Source organism: Lactuca saligna, chromosome 3 (genome assembly GCF_052625555.1).
Source record: "Lactuca saligna cultivar CGN05327 chromosome 3, ASM5262555v1, whole genome shotgun sequence".
NCBI lineage: Eukaryota > Viridiplantae > Streptophyta > Magnoliopsida > Asterales > Asteraceae > Lactuca > Lactuca saligna.
In genome coordinates, this window is record NC_136419.1 from 39,244,417 (window position 1) to 39,250,240 (window position 5,824).

Here is a 5,824-nt window from a genome sequence, read left to right on the forward strand (position 1 = left end):
TGGTTCGAGTACCATACATCAGAGCAGATTGAGGAGTGATGTTATGGTTTGAGTACCATACATCGGAGCGGATTGAGGAGTGATGTTATGGTTCGGGTACCATACATCAGGCTAGATTGAGGAGTGATGTTATGGTTCGGTTACCATACATTAGAGCAGATTGAGGAGTGATGTTATGGTTTGAGTACCATACATCGGAGCGGATCGAGGAGTGATGTTATGGTTCGGGTACCATACATCAGGGCAGATCGAGGAGTGATGTTATGGTTCGGGTACCATACATCAGGGCAGATTGAGGAGTGATGTTATGGTTTGGATACCATACATCAGGGCAGATTGAGGAGTGATATTATGGTTCGGGTACCATACATCAGAGCAGATTGAGGAGTGATGTTATGGTCCGGGTACCATACATCGGAGCGGATTGGGGAGTGATGTTATGGTTAGGGTACCATACACCGGGGCATATTGAGAAGAGATGTCATGGAATGAGTACCATGGTTCGTAGTGAATGATGTTTGTGGTTCTCCGGTTATTCGGTCACGAGTAAGTTCGAAGAGGCGTCCCTTGAGGGGGGAGATCGAGAGCCCCTAAGAGTATTTTAGTAAGGAGTCAGGGAGAAGGGAGAATTTCGATCTGAGTTGGGCGATCAGTCGATAAAGGAGATGTCACCTCCTATGATCTGGGAGGTACTGATTATGCTCGTGTAAAATATATATATATATATATATATATATATATATATATATATATATATATATATATATATATATATATATATATATATATAAGAAGCATGATGTTTTGGTTTTGGGTTTAGGGGTAAACCCTGCAGGTCGTCATTGATGATGATTTCCCACCAGAGTATCAAGTAGCATGTGTACCGCGAGGCAGTGATCTATCATGAGCAGATAGTCAGTTGGGACTGAGATAGTCGAGGGCCACGCTATACCTAAATGAGTTTAGTCGGGTGTACGGTAGTGGTATCAGTGGGGAGTTCAGTCGAGTTCAGTGGTGCCGAGAGTTTTCTATCCATGGGGTGTTGAATTTGGGAGTGGGTTTCTGTTCTTGGGATGATCCCGGTGTTGGAGCGTTGGTTAATGAGTTGAGGTGAGGGGTACGATGATTTTATGGTTCAGTCTATGAGCCAGGGATGTTATCGAGCAGTTGAGTTGTTTGGAACTAAATTGGTACGAGATTTGGAACGACTAGAGGCAGACGTAACGAGAAGTTCTTGAGGAGTTCACCAGAGGTTCAGAGTATATGAGGTCGATTCATTCCCTTAAGGGGGGATTATCGGGCGTTGTGTAACACTTTCCGGGGGCAGGTGCGATTTTGCTGGAGAATATAGTTATGGGTTAGTTGCGTGCTATTTGGTGATGGTTCGAACCCTAAGTGGGGGAGAACCGGGTGCCGCATGTAAGGAAGCAGAGATTTGTCAGGAGCCGTTATAAGTGGAGTATAGAGATATGCGGTAAGAAATCATGAGACCAGAGATGTCGGTGGTCGAGGAAAGGGGTCAGAGTGAGTTAATACGGGAAGTACTTGTTTGAGAAGGATGAATGTCTCCACAACAGGTGTTTATTAGTCAGGAATCTGGTATTGGTCAGTGTTAGGGCAAGTAGATAAAGAATGATTGGGCAGCCAACTCCCGGGTCGGTATGCGTATCCTTGTTTGGATTTTGAGCGGCGGGAAAAAGGGTTTCGGAGAATTATCAGCGTATTTCGTAGCGTTAACGTTTCTTCGTATTGCAATTGAGAAATTGAATACACCGAAGTTGCAACTTGGGAAAAATGAAGATCTAGTTATGGGGTTCAGAGGGAATGTATTATTGCATCTATATGGTGCTTGGGGCAGGAGATCTGTGGTTGTGGCAGGATCTCGTGATGTTCGGCAGGGGTGTTCCGAGGTATCCGGGTATTGATATCTTTATTTCGGAGTTACTCGCGAATCTTGAGTTGAGATGACTTGTGGTATATCAGGTATCTATGGATCTAGTGAGAGCCCTTCGAGTATGGGCATCCAGGGAGATTACTTGGGAGAGTGGATCTTCGCAAGGGTGGGCATCTGTTTTGACGATTTCCTCCAGAGTCTGTGATGAATATTCGAGACGAGTATGGGTAGCCGCCTATGATAGTCTGTGGAGCACGAGCTAGTGGGGTCAGAGGGTGTTGTGATACTGCGGGGAGCCGTAGTACTCACTAGTTAGAGGGTGTTGTGATACCGCGGGGAGCCGTAGAGCTCACTAGATGGCAAGAGAGTGTGATGATGGAATGTTATCCGATCAGTGTATGATGTGGAAGAGTTTTGGGCTTGAGTAGCCCTAGTATTGAGTTCTTGGAGCCTGGATGTTGGACCGGGGGCGAGACTGGGGTCCCCGTCTCTGTCGGGGAATGTGGTGAGATGCGCAAGGGATATGCGCAACAGAAACCAGAGATCAGAGTGGAAACGATCCTCGGTTGGATTGTATTTTCTTGCATAAGGAAAAGAGAATTTCGTGACTTGCGTGTCACGGGGCCGGGATAGTGGTCACGGGGAGGAAGTTAGTGGGATGTTTGGATCATGATTTGGGTGACCTTTGGAGGCTCAGCTGTGGAGTCAAAAGCTGACCTAGTGCCCAGTCTCGAAGAGGGATATGAGATGAGCTAGAGCTTATCATGATGATGTCTGAGGACACCTCAGAGGGAGTGAACGATTCAGACGCTCAAAGACATGCTTCGGGCATATGTATTAGATGTCGGAGGGTGTTACGACACGTATTTATCCTTGGTTGAGTTATCCCATTCAACAGCCATCATTAGTGCATTGGTATGCCACCCTTTGTGCTGTTGTATGGGAGGAAGTGTCGGACCCTCATTTGCTGAGGAAAGTGTCGATTCGCGGAAGTGGAAGTTGTAGTGAGAATGGATGATTTGGAGTATGGTGGTCGAACATTGTGTCTGTGACAATGGTATGGAATGACATCATGAGGGGATGTCTGCTGAGGATGCGGAAGGGATTCCGCGGGTGTAGAGCCAAGAGTCTCAGGTTGGATGTAGGGATGGAGTCTGGGACTCCCAGCTTGATTCTGATCAAGGGCCGTGTGCGTAGTGGTGGTTTCTCCTGGGGATGTTAGAGATGTCATCAGTACGACGGGTTTTCCTAACCCGAGAGTGCGAAGGTTGGTGCGACTTGGGTGCTTGATTGCAAGAAGAGGACTCATGAGAGTTGCTCTGGGATTGAAGAGTGGGCCTTTCTGTCGTCACGGATTGGATAGAATGGGATTCGGATCGGGGATCCGATGGTTCATGGCTTCTAACCCTTATGGGTCGAGTGATTGTTGAGATTTGGGACAGTGATGCTTCATGGGTAATTCTCGGATCGTTGAGTGTGGTTATTAGAGGGTACATCCGGTGCCCGGTTCGAGACAGTGGTCAAGACACCATAAGGAAAGGGAAAGTGTGTTCGAGTTTCGATGGGTATGCCTTGTGAGATCTGGTCCGATTAAGGCCAAGTGGCACGTTGTGGGAGTATTTCCGGAGTTGAGTTGCTGTAGGCTTCGAGGGCGAAGCCTAATTTAAGTGGGGGAGAATTGTAACATCCCGAAATATCAAGAGTAGAGTTGAAGGCCTAAAAGAGTAAATAGGGAAAGAGTGACTCGGCGAGTCCATGTGCGGACTCGGCGAGTAGAGTCGCGACTTGGTCGCATGTTAAGTGGCCGACTCGATGAGTCAGTGTAATGGACTCGGCGAGTAGGCGCTGAGTGGAGAAAACCCTAATTCTCGGGGTTGAGCCTTATATAAAGATTACTATGTTTTCCTCCCAGCCTCTTTATCACCCCTTGAGCCCCAGAAAACCCTAAATCACGAAGAAGCACCATTGTTGAGTGGATTGGAGCTTGGAGAAGTAATGGTTGAAGGAATTTTGGGAAGATTGAAGGCTTGGAGCAAGGGGCTTTGCTTGGATTCGAATTGCATTGTAGTTGGGGCATCACTTAGAGGTAATATCTCTTTATTGACCTGTTGTTATGTTGTTTCTTCATTTTGGGGTTTGTGAGAAATTGTCTACGGATGAAATGGGAAGTCTAGAGGTTAGATCTGAGGTTGCTACCTCAGATCTGGAAGGGAGAAGAATCAGAGAGCATGAAAGTCCCTATGTTGGAGTGTTTAGCGAAGCTTACATGTCCCAAACCCTAGCCCAATGTGCAAACGGCTTAGATCTCTTTGGATTCACGTAAAGTTTGCCACTTTACGTGATGGATGAGTGGTAGGAGACTAGATCTATGTTTTGGAGCAGTTGCATGGCCTGGAATGCTTCGGAATGTATTCAGACCGGTGGTACTCGGCGAGTCACATGGGTGGACTCGACGAGTTGGATGAAGATGGCCTGGAACTCGGCGAGTTGTATGAACAACTCGGCGAGTAGGTTGAAGATAGCCGTAGACTCGGCGAGTCTGTTCTTGGACTCGACGAGTCTTGTCGAAGAGTCCCAAATATTCTCTGGTTGAGTCAAGAATCGGTGAGTCGAGGGATGACTCGGTGAGTCGTGTGCGAGTGGACTCAGAGTTGTTGGACTCGGCGAGTCTCGGGGTGACTCGGCGAGTTAGGTCGCAGATTGGGTGAAGTTCTGATTATGGGAACTCGACGAGTCACAGGGTTGACTCGGCGAGTAGGGTCAGTCAGGGGTTGACTTAGACTGAGGACTTTGATTTCGACCAAGGGTTGGCCGTTGACTTTTAGGGTTTGGTCAGCGATGTGGCCTTTGGGCCAAGAGAGAGGTAAAATAGTCTTTTACCCATAAGAAGGTGTTATGAGAGGATTTATTCTAGTCTCGAGAGTTATATTCATGAGAGTATTTGCCTTACGTGTTAGGCGGTGGCGAGTTCGAGATTCAAGTGTGGGGATATCTGCTTTCTGCTTGCCAGGTGAGTCTTCTCACTATACTTTACCTTGAGTAGGTAACCAGAGTTATGTGATCAGAGTATTTGTATGCTATTTGTATGTGATGTGTTGTACTGCATTATTTCTATGTGATTTATGCTGTGCATGTTTATAGAGTTGGAACCGGAAGGTTCCCAGAGTTAGAACCTGAGGGTTCACAGAGTTTGGGTGCACGGACCCATAGAGTTATAGCCTCGAGTGGCTAATATGTGTTATGTGTGGTATTTTGGGGAACTCACTAAGCTTCGTGCTTACAGTGTTTTGTGTGATGTTTTTCAGGTTTCTTTCAGTATCACGGGACGACATCGGCTTGATTGTACACACCAGAGAAAGAGTCATATTTTGGAGGATCCTGGTTTTCTATGCAAGTGAAAATGGAGTCATGTTTTGTAAATCGACTATGAATGAGATTTTAAACAAGTGTTTCTAAGAATAAAATGATTATTTTAAATGAAAATTTTGTTTTGAAATTTACGGTGTTACATAGATGTAATAAGACGATGTGTGGTAAAATGATGAGAGGCCTCGATGTTGTCGTTGTTGTTCCAGTCATCTACCAGAGTATAGATGACGACCACGGACTCTTCTAGACAGTCCAGTGGAACGTTGGCAGACTCACAACCTGTAGGTGTTGTGAACGATGTGTTCACCGGTGTACTCCATCCCCACATGGTTGCCTTTAGGACATTTATTGCTAAGGAACCCCCTTAGCAGTAGTGTCCATCCCGATGATTATCCTTAGGCTAGATCCCTTACAATAGGTAGGGACGTAAAGTGAGGATAACGGGAATGGGTAATCGGGTTTTTTATTGGTTGATGAAATTAATAAACTTATTTATTGCGGGTTGAAAACCCTATGTGCTCACCAGGCTCCCAAGCCCAACCCACTCAATTTTCTCATATA